We start from the raw sequence: 19,011 nt of genomic DNA, 5'->3' as shown, positions 1-19,011 counted from the left end.
AATCATGTCATATATCTCAACAGTTTGTTATTTTCTACCTCAGCGTCATAAGGAAAGTTAAAAATTTCCTTAAAAAAAAAATAGATGAGATATAAATGTATACATGACAGAATCAATTTTTCTTTTAGCTAAAGGGCATAATATACAGCTATGTGTCTCCTGCTGCTGAAGGGAAATTATTGTAACATCATTCTACTGTCCTATGAATGAGGAGTGTCAAAGAGCTTAAAGAAAGGGATAGTTGCCAGGGAGAGAAGAACAGGACAGGAAAAAAAGTTTGTTTGACTTATCTTTATACTTCCTGCACAAAACTGGTGTCTTAAAAAATATGCTTAATCTGTGCAGATTCACATCCTTGACTGCAGCAGGAAGACAGACCTGGACTAATGGAGAGTTGGCTGCAAAACGTTTCCTGGTGAAGTTGCTACACTTTGAAAAAGGGGCAGGGGAGGCTCCGTGTTTCTTTCTTCTAAGTCAGGTACAGCCTAAATATTACTGCAAAGGCAGCCTGGGAGCTGGGAGTCCAGGAGCAGCTTCTTCTCCGTCACACCCCTCATTTGCAAGGATAATCCGAATTAAAAAGTATCTAGACAACAAGGCATAGTAAGAAGTATCCAGACACTTAAGCCTCAAAAGAAAAACTCACTGTAGGTCCCTTTCAAATGAAATATTCTATTCTGATAAGTGCTCTAATTCCTTTCTACATGATTTTCTGATCCTGTTGAATACTAACTCAAGTGGAGGAGTGTTAATTAGGAGGGGAAGTCAGGAAAAATTATTAAGTGAACAGTTACCAATTCTGCTTTTTTATTTGTCATGCTTTCCAATTCCTTCCAGTACACACTGCAAGCAAAAATCATCTTTCAACTGAATTTAGTAGACACCTTTTGTGGACTTTTCTTGGAACACACCTTGTTCTTCTGTCATTTGAGTTAAGCTAAAAATGAAATTCAGGCTTTGACAGCCTATTTTAAAGGAAATTTGACCATAATAATAAAAAAAAAAAAGAGATCAAAAAAAAAAAAAATCACAAAACCAACAAATAAAAACACCTCCTAAAAAAACAAAAAATCAACAGTGTACTAATGAATTTCAAAACCAAACTAAACTTTGTTCTTTCTGGACATCTCTAACAAGCAGGTCTACTAATGGCCCCTTTTGACCATTACACTGCTCTCAAAGTTTTGCCAGAGACAATTCATAAGAAATAAAATCTAATGAATCTCCAAAGCTGTACTTTCTTGACTTATTACATTAGCAAGGCCTCTCATCTGATTGGGAATTTTGAGAGAATCACAGAATTCATTAAAGCAATTTACTGTATAATGGTAGATGGCTAAGATAGATCCCTACTAATGAGATGAACATTAATTAAATAAATTGTAGAATAGAAGTGAACTGTTTAGCTGAGTTAAAAAGCCTTGCAAACAAGCCTTGCACTACAAGTCTAAATTCTGTTCAAACACACATTTTTCTCAAATGAAAGTACGTTTTTTTTAATTGTTGAATTATAAATTGAAAATTGAGCTCAGCAGGAATCATCTTTAGTATCTTTACATCTTTAGCAAAGATCCACGTCAACTACAAACTGAGATGGCCCTCAAAAAAACCCAAAATAAAATATAAGTTTCAGGATGAAGTCTCCTTCCTGGAATCTGCAGGTTGATTTAATGACCCAAATAACAAGTAACTGCAAATTACAGAAGAAAATGTAAAGGAAAGGCTCATGTCCAACTTTCAAAACACAACTTAGCTTTATATTATCATTTTCCTTTTCCAATATCTTTTGCCTACTACTTAAACATCATCAACCATTTCTTTGGTATCACACAAAATAAGAGCAACTGCTTAAAACATTTCTTAATATCTGATTGAGATTTTAAAAAATGCCTTCAGAGCTCCCTGGGATGGTGCTAACTTCCAGCTGACTCCATTTTTATTTTTTTATGTCAATCCACTTTTGAGACAACAGCTTGGACAATATGAAAACTCAAGCTTTTTGTTCCATAGGGCCCATTTTACACTAAGCACTTGGAGGTGAAAAGAGCATACATCTGTTAGAATCAGATTATAGAACTCAGAGGTTTTTCCTTAGCATGAGGTTTAAAAAATGCACACCTATAAAAGTCACCTATGACCCAGTGATAGGTGGGTTTAAATGAGAAACAAGGTGGCGTTCCTGAAATAAAAGAAGGAGATAAAGGAAAAACAGGACAGTCAAAACCTTAAGGTGTCCTGGGCACACATTCAACAAGGCATTCCTTGGTAGTGGGACTCAAATTAAATTCTGAAGTCCAAAATGTTTTAGAACCTGAGTCAAGTCAATGGACATCAGCCTTGATTTACAACATGCCTGATGGTATTATGCATGCCCTGACTCCTTCCCCAGCAAGTTCTACTCTCTCCAAAGCCTTCTCCTCTAGCCCAAGGGAGAAAAAGAAGCAATGCTTCATCCCAAAATCTTCATTACAACCAGCACCCAGGAAGTTCCTGTACAACAGTTGACAGCTGCTGGTGCTGAAGTGGGTTTTATATAGATCATCACACAAGGTGCTCGAGGGAGCTGTGTAAGGCCAGCCAGGTAGAGACTGCACCCAGAGTCCTGCTGACAGGGAGGGATGTCAAACAACAAAGCACTGCAGTGTAGCCCTGGGTAATTGTTGGGTGTGAGGTAGCTGAGTTTGAAAGCTGAAGTGAGCCTCCTTGTCTGTTCAATGGACATAACATCAATCAATGAAGTTTAGATGAGACAGGATAATAGTGAAAATAAACATGTAAATAAGACAGTTTTCCATAAAAGGGCAAGTCAGCTCCAATTTTTTCCTCTGAAAGAACTCAAAATTGTCAATGAAATGTGACTTTCTGCATGTTAAACTGCATATAATTATGCCTAATTTTATCTCAGTCAAAAGAACTCGATGTTGTCTTGATCCGGATAAAGGATTAGGATTCCTCCTTCCTCCTACTTTATTTTTCCAATGTTTTTAGCTTAATAAAACTACTGTGAGAAGCTTCAATAGAGAGGTATTTCCTGACAATTATACACACATATATAGCAGGAGACATCTTAAAGTTATCATTATCATTCAGTCATACTGAAAAAGTCTCTGTCTTGCACGTGTGCCACTGAATTCATTGCTGCTACCTTGCCTACATCTTGTGACATTGCTTAGGAGCAACTGCAATTTTAAAGGACTTATCTAAGCACCCCCTTACTGAAAAGTCAACCTCACAGTTTACATCCAAGTCAGTAAAGCCCAGGAAAGAGTTTTCCTCTCATGCTTATGTAGGTCTGAAATATTTACAGGCAGAACTGTGAGGATGGGCCATTTCTATGATTTGAAAGAACTCCTCTGTACTGTTCATCCTTGTAGCACTCACCCAAGCCCAGCCTAATCTCAGATCTTCAGACTGCTGTATATCAAGAGTCAAATCTTGCCAGTGCAGCTCCTGTGCAGGTGCCCACACTGCCAGACTGTCCCACGGGCAGGCAAGAGAGGCAGAGGTGCCAGGGGCTGTGCTCTCCTCCAGAGCTCCCCCCACAAGAGGATTGAGACACCAGGTTGTAAGAGGAACTTATTCTGACACTGCCTGTTCTTTGGATAAATAGAGGGCTCCAGAGTTGTCAATACAGCACTTTTGCTACCCACTCGATTCAGTGCAAAATAAATGAGGATATTTTCCTCTTGCAGCATGTATTAAATCCCATTAGCATTAATGAGAGTTGCACATGAGTTTGGCAGGGAGCACACACAAAGTGCAGAGCAGACAGTTTCCAAATTCTCAGCCCTCCCTTATATCTTTCAGCCATCTTTTCTCTGTGAAAGCCTTACCATACAAAGTCCAAAATAAAGAAGGTAAATCAAATTCTTGCACGTACAGTATGTTAAGATGATGGGTTGGGATGGGGAGGGAGGAATCCAAGGGCCTGATGTGCAAATAATTACTGTGCTTGCATTTACCAAAGTGCTACCAGTTAAACTCCCAGACAGCACTAATATAGTAGGAAAGCTTTGAGTTGGCTGAGCAACTTTTCACAGCACACTGGTAAAATAATAAATTGTGCTATGACCGATAACATTCAATAATTTCTCTGATATATTGCTACAGCCACTTTTTCTACAGTATAAAGCTCATATTTCTCTGTCATATTAGTAATTTCCATATTGCTCTTGGAGTTAGTAGGGAAAAGTACATCACAGTAGTAACAAAAGGAAGCTGACTGTTCTTTAAAATAAAAAAAAGTAGAGACAGAAAAAGAAAGAAGGAAATGTCAGGATTTTTTATTTTTTTTTAAACTTTCACAATACACCAACCGATGACTACAGGGAAAAAAAAAAAACTATAGCAGCTGCTACAACATTGCTTCATTACAGACCCAGCAGAGTAAGAGTCGTGGATGCATTTTGCCTTTTTCTTGCTTGATAATATCACTAAAGCATTAATGGAATCCTTACGCTCCATTGGTATGGTATGAATTTATCTACAGCATATTCTTTATTGGTTTGAGTACAGATATGTTATTTTCCTGTAGAGGGAGGTGGGGAAAAGCAGGTTCTCTGCATCTGTTAAAGAAAATACATTCCTTATTAATGGAGAATTGGTGGGAAAAAAAGCAAACTTTCACACAAAATAAAACAGCATTGATATTCAGGTTAAGCTATGCAAATGAGTGAGAAATTCATTTGAAACGTAATTATTATGCAAAATTTTGTTGACTTGGACTTAAGTTATCCTTCCAGCCTCTACTAAAAGTGGTAGAACACAAGAAAAACTATTGTTGTTATGGCTGGAAAAAGAAGAAGTATTCTTATTTTGAGCTACTTATTACCATAGGATATCATTGTCCTCATTTGATTACAACACTGCAAACTTTTTCTGATTATTATCAACTTAAAGGTTTTTATTACTGCCATATAAAAATACGTGTAGAGTAGAGGGTAAGAAAGTTCTTTCTACAAAGTGTTTAAGTCTGATTTTTGGCATACAGAAAAACTTATTTAAAAAATAAAATAACACAATCATTATGATCATGCACTATGTTGTTGAAAAACTCACATGAAAGGAAACTTTTTTGTGCCAGATAGCTTCCAAGCAGAATTTTTCACCCACAAATCTGTTCTGAACTTGGCAACCAGATTCCCTAATTATAAATCCCTAAGTCCCTCCACTCATCAATACCCTTTGTTTTTCAAGCATAAGGGGTGATCACATTCAGCATCCTCTCACACATCCTAGTGTAGGTTTTAGTACTTTAAGTACTAAACAAGATTCTGCCCTGATACTGTACCAGGAGAGAAGTAGAGAACGAGGAACAGGAGGTAAAACCCCATCAGTCCTTGCACATAGCTGACAGCAAAACTGACTGAAGGAAAAGGGTTGGGGAAGGAAGGAAAGGGGAAAAAAGAGGAAGAGAGCAAACATGGCTTGTAAAATAATTATTTTCATGCTTCAAGTAGAGTTAACTAGCAAGTCCTCAGCAGCATAAATGAGATTAGCTGGTTAGATCAACTCTGCCAGACTGAGATGAGATGCAATGATGGAGACTGGAAGAACAATTCCAGACTCTGGTCTATTGTGGAAAAAGACAGGTTTTTACAACTAACCTTCTCAGTCACTGTTGCCATCTTACAGGCTCTTTACTGGTTTAATAGATGTGGCAATCTCTCTTCCTGGGACCCCAGAATAAGCCAAAATCCAGAGAAGAACCATGGTTATTTTGATGCCCTAAACTGTGTGCTTAGCCTGTGCTTGACATGCCCCTGCCCTTGGACACACAGTGCTGGGGAGTGTTTCCACACATCAGGTTAATACTGAGAGGGGCAAGAGCTTAAAGAGGTTTTAGTATTTCAAGAATTGCAAATTTCCAGTATACAGGAGAAATTCAGCGACAGCAAACATCTTATTTGCTATCATACAGTCACCATCAGTTTTTCAGGTCCTAAGTAATTTACAGAGAAACCTATCTATGTTATTGCCTAAGGAAATGGCAAGAATCAGTGTCAGAGCAGAGCTCAAAACACAGAAACAAGCCAGCACATGTAAATTGTCACTTCAGAGGGCTAAGTCTAGAGGATGAGATCCTTTGGACCCATGAATAAAGCCTCAAATATTATTACAATGACTTGTGAAAACCACAGGTTGAAAAAGCCACAAGAGGTTGATTTATTCATCCAAAGGCTTGTCTGTGTAAGATTTAAGACAAGTCTTTGCTGTAACTGCTTTGTAGTAACTGGCCTTTCCAAGCTAGCAGCTGTGCTTACCAAGAGTCAGGTAAGGAAAGGACACAGAGGGGCAGGAAGGAGGATGCTCTCTCATATATGAGCACAGCTATATGACCAGGTAACCCATTCTCATCTTCCTTACCTGCCTGCCTCAGGCATTTCTGGGATTGGTGGCACACAGGCATAGCAACAGAAGCTACAGAGAGCCAGCTGCTTTCTGCATCCAGGGATCAACACCCCAGATCCTCAACACCTTCAAAGAAGGTGATATGATTCTCAGACTCCCAGCAGATCAGCACAAACCACGTGCCAGTTTTACCTGATGTATTTCCAAGCAGAGGCAGCTTTCAGGCCAACTCCAATGACACCACGAAACATTCCTGGTTGAATGATTCATGAGAGCAGCCATGGTAGCAACCACTGCTTGTCTCTGCATTTCCAGATCTCTCGAGGTGACTGCAAGACATGGAGTGAATAGTGACTTCCAGAGCAGTAATTTTCTGGAACAGCCTTTGCCCACAAAGCTATGTCTGGGCTCATGAAACAAGAACCAGCTGGCACTTGAGAATGGGACTGCAGAGATATTATATCTGGAAACAGCTGCAGAACTTCAGCCTGATGTAAATATTTCCTTTGATGTCGAGGAAAGTCCGTAGCTTAGTCTTGAGCTGTAACAACAGGGTATCAGCACGAGAATTGTATGAGCTGTGAGAAATCCACAGCCCTGGCTACCAGCTGCTGATCTCAATGGCTGGACTGTAGAGTAGAGATGCAACCTGTCCGCTCACAGCTCACTGTTATCTGGGTCTTCCAGGTCTCACCATTCCTTGGGAGAACAGTGATAGTTTACATTTTTGCCCAATTTTATTTTCCTATCTTGCAGTTTAATAGATGGAGAAAGAATTTCTATAGAGTACAGCACGATCACCGTCTACACACAGTTCATCTATAAAACACTAAAAACAAATTTAAGTATCTAGCTTGTGTTAAGTCACAATTGCCTACTGGTTTCTGCTCAGAATCTACCAGAGTAATAGGCATAACCCATTATTAGGTAGAGGCAGCTTAAAAGCCTCTATCAATACACCCCATCTAAATTAAATTCCTATGGGATGACCTGTGCTTATTCTTTGAGGAAAGAACAATACTCAGTTCGGGCATTTCCCTTCCACAGCAGTTTCTTCTGCCTGATGTGGCTTAAATTTGTGGCAGACCTTGTCCAGGTTCTTTCTACATATTGAGCCAGAGAAGGGTTTCATTGAACTGCAACACTGACTTAAGAGTAGAAATTTTAAAAATTCTAGAATTGATGAAAAGTCTTTTTTTTTTTTTTTTTTTTTTTTTTTTTAGCAGGTGTGCTATGCAAGGAGAAAGGCTTGAATTGAAAGGAAAGAAGCAGCTTGGCTTAGACTGCTTTAAAAAAAGTGATAAAATAACCAGCAACCAACTGTCATTTCTGGCCACAGAGTTTTCCTTTCTATGACCAGTCAGGCCAAAAGGCTGAGGAGATTTGCCAAGCTGTGAAACTTTCATGAGCAGTTGGAAGAGGACAGGCACGGTTTTGAGAGCTTCAGAGAGAGCTTCTCTATTTTGCAAATTTAGAGTACTATCTATACTACAGATGTACTTTATATCTAAAATTTTAGATCTTGTGTAGGCAAGTTAAAAATTAACTGTATTGTTAATTCAGGTTTACAATGAATTTGAAGCATATTGGGAGTTAATGGTGTTAATAGCTTTGTGCAATGTGTTTCCTATCTATTACTTCAACTCCTTTTTTAAAAATACATTTGCAATGATAAAAATCACCATTCAGATTTATATTGATTAAAGAAAAGCCTGACTGATAACAAACTTGCACAGACAATCCAAATTAATTGTTAGTTTGATTAAAATGCAGCATGTATATGATAACTATGAGCTCTTATGGTCACACTGTGATTCTCAAGCAACCCAGATGTGATAAGTGCTCATTTTTAATCTGGTACAGTTTCCATGTACACCAGCATCGTGTTGGAAGAGAACATATGTTTGAATAGATTAAGGAACCAGCCACTGCCTCAGGATTCCCAATAACGGGAGGATGGTGCTTGTTGAAGGGAAAAAGAGAATACCGGGGAAAAAAGATGTTCTAGTCCTGTCAGTCTAGTTCTTGCATCTGTCCAAGCAACACTGACCTCATTTTAATGTGTGCAGAGACATAGCAATTTAGAGGAAAGAGGAACAAGAGTTCAAAAACTCGTACAAGATTTTATGAGGTTTATATCTAACCTTTTTAGGAAAAAATACCTATAAGGTACAAGTCAAGCTCTACAAATGACAACTTCTAAGGCTAATGTAATGATTCCCTACAGCCTTCCCTGATGTCAAGCAGACCTTTCAGGGTCATTTCCATCACAGCAATGTCTTAGCCAGGTCTTCTGTCTATCAAAAAAACTCGTGACTCTCAGGCCCCATATCCTACAACAGTTGGCACTGTCACCCTCACAGCCACAGCCCTATCACACCTTATGCAGCACTCATTGGGGGTGATGTCCCATAACAAAATTCCTTCAAATTCATCACTGGGTAGAGAATGGATGATGCACTACCAGAAGCCATGTTTGCATCTTCTTACATCTACAGCACATGTTTGAACTCAACACTGCTCAGCACTGTATGACCCTGCTCACCCAACAGCTTGGCAGTGCCCACAGGCTTTTTGCACTGATGGGCAGTTTCTTGGGCAGTCTCTTTCTGTACTTTCTACATCTGGCCCTTCATATTTCCAGAAAAGAAGAGGTCAGAGCACAACTACAGTTGGAAAGTGAACAAAGTGGGCATAATACAGATATAAAGCATGAAATAAAAACAGAAATAGCCCATTCACTGGGTATGCAAATCCCTAGAGCTCAAGTAAAATCTGGCTGTGTACCAAAACTGAGAAGTGATATCAATCATTCAGAGCACTAGAGGACCTACAGGTAAGTACTGTACTTAGAATATTCTGCATACATGCAGACATACAGCTGTATGAAGAGAATAGTACATATTCCCATAATTAAAGACTATATTATAGTGTATATGCAAAAGAGGACCAAATTAAGGTTCCACTGGCATCTTCAATTCTAGCACTTCTATTGTATATATTAACTAAATCAATCACTGTAATTACTATATATATAACAACTTATCACAATCTTGTATTAAAAAATGGACTTTCAAAGAAAAGCCTTGAACCATTCACAATTCTCAATAAACACCCCACAGCTATGCAACTTTAGAGAAATAAATTGTGGTTTACCTTCTCCAAAGAATTACCCAGAGCACTTTTCTCTTTAAATTCTTCTGCATGAGAGCAATCTCAAGGCTGCAACAAGCACTTGCTAAGCTCATGAGAGCACTGGCACTGCTCACAGGACTGGAAGTCACCATGATTATGTTTTCTTTGTGTTGATGGCATTGTCAAGACTCACACATTCAGTGAAACACTGCTTCATTTTTTCCCTTCAGTTCTCTCAATGATATCTAGCAACCACCCTTCATGTCATCAACTCATGTCTAACATGTTTTAGCATTATTTCTTCAGCCATGTTCTGGGCAAAATAATTTCAAAAGTCATCCTTTGTTCCCTTGTTTTTATACAGACAACATTTTTGACAAACCCAAAATGTACTGTTAATGGTAATCTTTGTGTAAGGAACTGTGATGTACCTCCAGCTTCTTCCTTAAAATCTCAGTTCTGAAGGACAGCCTGGTAGACAATAATAAAGAAACTGTTGCTAAGAGAAATGACTTTTGGGGACTTTATGGTAAGATTTCATATGGTACTTGTGCAGTAACACAAAGCCAGTCCAATACCCTTTAATCATTTCATGTAAGAAAACTATAATTTCCTGGAGCATGCATTGTGCACATCTGCTTGGTAAGGGATGTGAAGAATAACACACCCAACAGAAGCAGAACAGAGAATTTTAGGAAGATTTCATCTGGCCTGATGCTGAGAGCAACACAATATACTTTACTCCTTACCGACAGATTTAAGCTATTCATCTATGTCTAATAGATAACCTAATAAATAAAAATAAACAAAAAACAAGCAAACAAACCATACAATACTTGTCTAAATTGAAGCCAAATAACACCTAAACCTCATACGTGTGCTAAGATCTCAAACCAAAAATCTTTGGTTCAGCCAAATGAAACAAGTGCAACATACCCTGAAAAAACTCTCACAGATTTTGGCACTAGAAAGAAGACACTTCAGAAGCACAGCATGGCCCCTTGTCCACTATTTTATCATCCCACCAGCCACTCCCTGTTACTAATATTCATAGAAAATGTATAATAGCCTTATTTTCCCTTTGGAACTAAGCAACAGATGAAGAGATAAGAAAGGGCATCTTCTGTTGGTCCTTTTAGGCCCAGTCTACAAAGAATGATCCTCGTCAACTGCTCTCCCTTTTTTCTAGTGCAAATCTGTGTGTGCTATAGTGCCATCAGAAACAAAAATAGTACAAGAAGTTGCCAAACATTTGGCCATGAAGCATTTCAGCATCAAGAGACTGTTGTCTTGCATTTTCAGCTTCTACCCAGAATATTTTTAGCAGCTTTCAGAATAAAAGGAGGACATTGCCAACCCTGCAACAGTTAAAAAAAAAAAAAAAAAAAAAAAGAAGAAAACAGACTAGATGAACAAGAATTGTTTCAGTAGGGTGAAAAAGATCTTCTTGAAATTCAGAGGCAGAATTTGATAGGTGTGGAGCAATTTCTCTCCCTGCTTTCTGAGTCCATCGGAAGAAACAGGAGCAGCCAAGGTGAACGTGTAGTTGGGAATCCCGTTCACTAATAAATATTACCTAGGTAACAAAGTTCCTACAATCAAGATTCTTGTTCTCTAGGAACCTTTAATTGATTCCAGTTTTCTAATTAATCTGAAAGATATAACCTAAGGTAGCAAACTGGTAAGAAATGCAGGAATACCCAATCAGGAACAACTCTAACAGGTAAGGATAGGGGCTCAAGCACATCAAATATGTTAATGCAGTCACTGCATGATAATATGTCCTACTCAAACAGTTTGTATACTACTACAAATTGCCCTTTGGGTTTTTTTATGTTTTGCTGTTTGGGGTGGGGGGCTTTGTTGATTTCTTTTTTTGTTACGGGTTCTTTTGAAAAAAAGGTGCTGAAAACCAAAACATCAGTGGCTGAAAGGAGCTCAGTTTCTGAAGAGGAGATAAGAAAAAAAAATAGGAAATAAAAAAAGATGTTGTGTACTAAAAAAACAGAAGGTTAGGAACCAAGTAGCTCTGTGATGCTTTTACCTTAAAGATCAGAACGGGAGTTACACTTTAGGTCTCAGGTGAAACGAGTTTGACAGATTAGGTCTGGTTACCAGCTGTCAGTGAACTACATCAAAACACAGCACATACATACACAGCTTACTACAACTAACTGCTCTCTGCTCCAGACAATTTCCCTCTGGAGCCGACATGAAGATAAATGAACTCCTGTCCCCAGGGACAAGTGTCCCTCAACGAGGCAAAACAATACGTGCTCAAACACGGCACAGTGCCGCTGCTCTTCTTGACTGTCACAAGTCGAACCAGAAGCCTGTGTTTCCCAGAAGTTAAATGTGGGCATTACAAGAACAAGGACATTACTAGAGCAGGGGTTAGGCAGGGGAGGAAACCCCTAGAAATCCTAAAATCCTAGAAATTTTTTTGTTAATAAGACAAAAAAAGAAAAAAAATCTTCACACTTTTCTCAGCTGGGGGGATTCTTCTCTCTTCTGTCTGTTGCCTTATCCTGATTCCTGACTGTTCTTCAACAAAAGGCAGGATTTCTTGTGAAAGTCTGGGATAAAGCACTTTCTGAGAAGATAAATTATCTCACGTTACCTGCTTTTTTTTTTATTGTTTTGCCTCTTTTTATCTTCCAACCCCACCCCTTCATCCTACTTTTGCTATTCACCACAATTTTCTGAAATGAAACCAAGCCTTAGCCATCCTACTGATGCTTGCCCTATCACTCACTAGATCACACCGGGATATCCTGCAATTCCCTTCCTTAAAATTGATTCCATTAGGAACAATTCTCTCAGAAGTTTGCTGTTGAGCATATTTGCTAGCGGGTATTTTCAAAGAGTAACCACTTTAAACACAAAGCCATCAGTTCCGTAGTATTGTTCAACTTGTCTTATCTAAATGACACTGCTTTGCATTCAAAGTGCAATCCATGATCAAAAAAGTCAAAAGCCACAGTAATGAGATTTAAAAAACAGGATTTCTCTCTAAAACAAAGTATCATCTGCACAAACACCTCAGAGAATCCCCCAAGAAATCCCTAGGATCGCTGAAATGTTTCTTGAATGCCATTAACATCCAACACCTTCATACTTGCAAATACCCATTTCTGGATAAAAGCTAGAAAGTTTTTCCAAGCGTGAAAGAAACACACTATCAAGAGAAGTATAGCTCGTGCTTCATATCCATACTTGCACCTACACATAGATATTTGTTAGCAGAGGTTCAGTAACTAAGTCCCTTGTGAAAGCGGTCCTTACAGCGTTGTTTTCATTGCTCCAGCCGTTGTATCAAGCAATGAACAGCTTATCATACGTTTGAACCACTGAAGACAAAGAATTTACTCATATCTGTCTGCAGACCCTGAGAAAGCACTCCTCAGTCTTAAACTCTTGCCAACACGTAGCAAAATTACAATGACTCTGGATGCCAGCAGTGGCACAGTCCAGAGAAGCATCAGCCCTGCTCTGCAATTTCCTCACACAAGGCTCTCCACAAATTTCCCTCTTCCCTAAGATTTTCTCAAGCTATATGCAGTTTTCATTGGTGAGAGAGAGCTGGGCTGCAGTGCCCCCAACTAGTTAGTAGCCTTTTCTGCCTCCTTAAGTATGTTTCCCAAATGTAATTGTTTCAGAGATTCCCAACTGGATAACTATGGTTACACAGCTTTTGCAAATGAAATCCACAGGTTATGCAAACAAAACCCTCCCTGTAGCTCAGTTCATTTCTGTTCACCCACAGACTAAAGCAGAGAGCTCTTCCCCCCCAGTGGCTCTGTTCATCTCCAGTTCTGAACAAATCACTATGCAAACAGCCCCAGGGAAGCATTTTACCCTTTGCACCAAGAGAAGAGAGCAGAAGATGCCAGAGCTCGAAACAGACTGAAAGACACACGTTACCAACACAACTATTAATATTTTGATCTAACAAGTGATAGACCAAATTTGATAAGAAAAGGATGCATCATTACTTAAGATAACAGAACCATTTAAAATAGGTTACTCTATAGCACCGTGACTGAAATGCTTCCTGTTCAGGTAATCAGCCAAGTCTTCAGTTTCCAAGCAATGTCCTTTGCATCCCTCTTTCCATGTCATTAGATAAATACTGAGTTTTATCCTCCTATTAAGAGCCATGTCATTACATATACTTCCTATTTATAGGACAGCAATTCCTGTCTCAGAGCAGTTGCTGATATTTATCCTCTTTTTAGTTTGATCTACTCTTCAGCCACCTCACCTTTCCTACTACACATCATGACACCCATCCTGCATTTTCACAATCTTTCATCAGTTAGACTTCAAAAACAGAACCCAGGTGTTTGTGCCCAACATCTTTGCCTTATTACCAGCACAATTCCTGCATAGGTGAAGGTTTGATTTTGACTTTCATCCTCATGCCATAACTCAGGGCACGTTCATTACTAAAGTTTCAAATTTGGCCAGATAATTTAAACAGGTGCTGGAGGCATAAAGGTGACCTCTAATTAATAATGAAAGCCAGAATTCTGGATGAGATAAGGACAGCATGAGTTTGGCAGCCCACAATGGATAAAGGCACCAGCAGAGCAAACACACTATGAGAGGGTTCAGGATTAGCAATGCAAGTATTTTCTCAGCATTCAGTGACACAGGAGGTTATAATATCCAAAAAACACTATCCCAGACACACAGGTGGTGGTCACTGATATACACAACATATTTTGTCATTCCCAAAGAGGTGCATGCTTATTTATCTAAAGAAAAACTGCTTGAAACACTGTGGCAGATGATGTTCTTTTCTTCTCTAAATTCAGCACCTCTGGAAGGTAGTGACAGGGTTAATAACTTTGCACCTTCTCAAACCATCAGGCCATATGCTGGATGAGCTGTGTCACACAGCATCCTGCCAGTCTTAAGGATATACAGATTACCTGCTTGCTTCATCCCAAGTCTGAAGAATCAGCTTGACTGGGACAAAAGGAGGGTGCTAAACGTTGTGCGCACTCACGTGTGAATTATTGAGTGCCTTCATTCAAAGCAGTCTCTTCAGGCATACAATTTAACAAGGCTGGGCTGGCAAATACAGGCAGGATACACAAAATCGCTGACCTAGAAAGCGGGGCTCACTCCATGACAGTCGGTGGCAACAGTTTGAGAAGGAACCCTTGAAACATTCCATTTGAGGACAACAGGACCTGGCAGCTGTCAGCCCTGGCAGTCAAGTCAGTGGGGAGAAAGGCTTGGCTAGCCATGTCAGACCCTTGCCAAGCTGTATGGGGCTAAGGCTCCAGCCAAACCTTTCAGCACACTGGATGTAATTAATGCAGAAAAGGCCCTTTGCCCTGCAGCAGCCCGAGAGGGGCTGATAGGGAAGCACAGATATTGCCCTAATTTTTGTTCCTGGGTTATTTAGTTCCATGTGTTATGAAATTAGGCACTTGCAAGAGTTCAAGACATAAAATATATTATTTCAGTTTTTGCAGGAACTGTGAAAGAGCCCAAAGCATTTGTTTGTTGATAATAAGTAATGCAAAAACACATACAATCTTCACTGAGCTTTTTTTTAACAGTACAAAATAGAATCATTTTCTGGAGACTGACATGAAAGAGTCCATTAACAGGAGATCATAAATTGGTGTTGCAACAAAACTCCTGCCTTTTGTAGGCATGTCTTCAGGATCTGTAGGAATATGCATCATGTGGTAAGATGCTCGGACAGTGGATATCCAGGTTTTAGCTTTAGCAGATGGTTAGGAATGCAGGCATCCTATGTAGGTGAAGGTATACAGGTAAAGGTATGGATATCTTTTTCAGTGAATATTTAGAATGGAAGCCTAGCTGAAAAGGTCCCAATTATTCCCAGAAGACACCATCCCCTCTCAACTGACTACACAGAACGCTTATCTGAGACACCTGCAACCAGATGCTTAGGCCCTGTTTAATCTCACCTAGACACAGCTATCTAACAGTGTAATCTATCTCCCTTTGTAGGCAAGGGGCAGAGTTAGACTTCAAGACGCACCTAGGTACTCATCCTCTACTGTGCACCAACTCATCTCTTTGAAGACCAAAGAAATTCAGACAATTCACTTAGGCACACGAGTCCTGGGCTTGAGCTGTCAGGCAGAACTAGCCCCAGGCTTACCACTTCATGGGATGAACCTCTTGACTGCCTCTAAACTTCAGCTTTTCTTGGCCAATCATAAAGGTATGTTGCAAATAACGTGATCAGTTTTTCTCTCTTTCAGAAATGCACTGTGGATATTCACCCCCTTCCCGCGCACCCAGCTGGGCACGCTCTCCTCAGTCCTCCCTCCAGCAAGATGCCAGCATTGGCTCAGCATCTGCCAAACAGCCCAGCTACAGCTTTGCTTTTCTGGTGGAAGATTTGGCCTTTCTCCTGCATTCTTTCTAGGCATCCATGTAAGAGACTTAAAACGGATGTCGGGGATTAGATGTACATAATACCTCCAAAAGGACAGAACAGAAAGGAATAGATTAATGCAACTAACCACATCACACCAGTGCAGGCCGAAAATATCCACCTCACCAGACAAAACCAGGAGCAGCAGAGTGTGGGTGATTTGTGGCTGAGCAGCAGCTCAGTATAAGTGACCTAAATCACAGTGATTTAGATGTTCTTGATATCTAATCTTATGTTGTACTGAGGACATTACAGTGCAACTCCGAGCATCCAATTCTAATTTAGCTATAGTTGTACACATTAACTTCTCTACAACATTGCTTCTGTTCTCCTGCTGCCAAGCCTCATGTCCCTTCCCAATACACCATTATGAAGGATTTTTTTTTCCTCTTTAAATCACAAATCAGACACAACAGTCTGCTGAATCAAGAAACTCTCTTTAAGGAAGGCAATAGATTTTGAGCCTCTAGAGTATTTTGGGGTCACATTTTCTGGCTTTCCTCCACAGCAATGAGGACCACAAATATACATTAAAATGAAAAAAAAAGTAGAGCAAGAGAAAGAAAATTAGAGTGGAATCACTTGCCTCCAGCATCTGGCTCTTGAAGAAAAATATACATGACCACCATTTTTTCTTTACCCCCCACTCACATGATCCTTACCACCCTCTATTAGATGGAGAGTCTCACTAGATGATTCACAGAGCTCCCTGTCTGCCAAGCATATTTGGGGCCATATAATTTTACCCTTTGATTACAAATACTGTTTTTATGTAAGGACATTGGCACACTTACCAGGTCATCATTTCTTTTGGGAGGTTGTGAACTGCAAGCTGTAGTCAGCAACAAACTCTGCCTGATGTTCTGCTAGTTAAGTAATGCTTAAATAAGAACGGTATCAAAGTGATAAATACAAGCCCTCTTTACTTTGCTCTTTTCATGGCCTCGGTCTACATTTTATGTCAAAAAGTACTGTGAAGTATTGTAGATAGTGCTGATAATGAGAACTAAAGCTATGGCTGCCTAACATTCTCATTATAACGTCTTATTTTCAGTCATTTATAACTTTGCCAAAAACAATGCCTCAAGCTGGTTTAAAGGAGGAGGGGATTGGTAATTAAGTTAATCTGTTCCTGAGAGCATCAAGGAAAACTAGTCTTTAACACGATATTTAGAGAAAAGAAAAAAAAATAAAATCCAGTGATGTCTTTGAAGCATCCATACATTTCACTGTTCCAGAACTGGCATTCATAAGTTTGTAAAGGCCTGTCCTAAAATAAATTATCTTCTTCACAAAATTTTAAAGGCAAAAAACCCAAAACAAACAAACAAAAAAACCCAAACCCAGCAAAAAAACGCAAAGAGCTTTGAAATTATTTACAAGAAGCAAGGGTCACAGCCAGTAGGGAACATGGTCTAGGACCATGATCCAGACATCTGTATTTTGTGTTAGCTCAGTTGCACTGAGCCAGGTCACCCATCCATCCCTAATTCCTTGGCAAAGGGAGCAAACAGCAAATTGGACGAAGAAGGGGTGGGTTAAACAATGAAGTGCTTGAGGGGCAGTAATATTTTAAAACATGAAACTCTGGAGTCCCTGTTCCTCTTTCCCAGCTGCTCTCCTTGCACACTGGTATGCAAATTTGTGTAAATCCATGCAAATGCAGGACCCACTGCGTTCTGTTCTCTAGCTGCATCTCGGCACGCTGAGCTCCCTCTCCCTGCCAGGGCCAGGCTGCAGCAGCACCTCTCTGCCTTCCTGACCACCAACTCCACACTCAGGAAGATGGGGAGAAGCTGCAGCACCCTGTCATCGTGGCAGGCTGTGCCAACATGCCGAGGAAGGGGAGATATGTGGTAATGCACACAGGACACACCTTTCCACTCCCACAGATGCCCTGTCCTTGTGCTAGGGTTTTACTGCCTGCACTGGGGTATCAGGTCCCTGCAGCCAGGGAATGTTTATAGTTTCTATAGTGCGGAACTGTACCCCTTTTCAGGGGTAACTGAGGTTATGCAGGTTGTTTTGGGCTGTTGCACCCCTGGCACCCCTTTGCCAGCAACCTCTCAGACTGCCTTTGGCACATCCTCACACAGTGTCAGCCACCCAGCGCACAAACCAGCCCTACAAAACACCAGGAAACCAAAGCTGCTTCTCCTCTTACCATCCCAAAACAAACTCACCTTCCCCTCAGTGAATTCTGTTCACACAGATAACGTGGATCCCACACACTGAGCGTGCCTCCTCCACGAGCCAGCTGCTTGCTCCTGACACTCTGTGACAAAACACACCTCCTACCATGGACTCTTCACCTCGCTCCTCACCACTGCAACACCAGCTCTGCATTTGCATTCTCCTCGCTTCCAAATGCACATCAAGAGAAACAACCCCCAAATCACAAAGATTAGACTTGAACAGAGCTTAAATTAATTAATGGGTAGTTCCAGCTACTCACCCACGCCTTCCAACCCAAGGGCCTCGGATGAGGTACTTCATGAGCACCCATCTCACCTGCTGAAGAAAACATAGAAAGGATCTGATAATAGGAATATGAATTTAACTTGCCTACATGGTCCCACACAGAACTTAGCCCCAAAGATCCCTTCACTGCTTAGGATCCCAGCTCCCTATCAGTACAGACATCAATATGGACCCCCACAGTTTATTTCACTCTTGTCTCATCACCCGCCTCACCCCCACAGCTGATTCCACTTTTGTCTGAGCTCCCAGGTGACTCCCTTGAGAAGGTTTCAGCACGTTTTCAGGTTCAGGAAGCTCATGTTGATTTCCTCTACATCTTTAGCTGAAGTTTTAATATTCTGATACCAGGATTCTCATTTGTCCTTCTGTAATTTTTATCATCTCGATGTTCAGTTGCTGTGAGCTTTCATTTTTTGGCAACATTGATAGAGGGCTTCCTTTGTAAAAACAAGTTTTATTCCCCTTATAGTTGTAGAAGTAGGGCAAGCATGATTTAAATGCAAGAAATACTATATTAATTGTTTCTTTTGGTGAGCAGCAAGTAAGCATAGGAAACATCTATCTGGGTATTTATGCAGAATGTTTTGCTGGAGTATCTGAGCAACTACAAATCA

General features: G+C 40.1%; 1 long non-coding RNA gene across 1 annotated transcript in view; it reads right to left on the bottom strand.

Moving 5' to 3' along the window:
* Nucleotides 1–4,337: 4,337 nt before the first annotated feature.
* LOC125324471 overlaps nucleotides 4,338–19,011 on the bottom strand; it is a 17,835-nt gene continuing 3,161 nt past the window's right edge. The window contains exons 2-3 of the long non-coding RNA XR_007202980.1: nucleotides 18,372–18,430; nucleotides 4,338–4,565 (exon numbers count right to left, since the gene is read on the bottom strand). This is a non-coding gene — a long non-coding RNA (uncharacterized LOC125324471). The remainder of the gene's footprint in view (nucleotides 4,566–18,371; nucleotides 18,431–19,011) is intronic.

The sequence above is a fragment of the Corvus hawaiiensis genome, chromosome 4 (assembly GCF_020740725.1).
Source record: "Corvus hawaiiensis isolate bCorHaw1 chromosome 4, bCorHaw1.pri.cur, whole genome shotgun sequence".
Classification (NCBI taxonomy): domain Eukaryota; kingdom Metazoa; phylum Chordata; class Aves; order Passeriformes; family Corvidae; genus Corvus; species Corvus hawaiiensis.
Note: the sequence above shows the minus strand (reverse complement) of the source record. Positions and strands in the feature narration are given on the sequence as shown.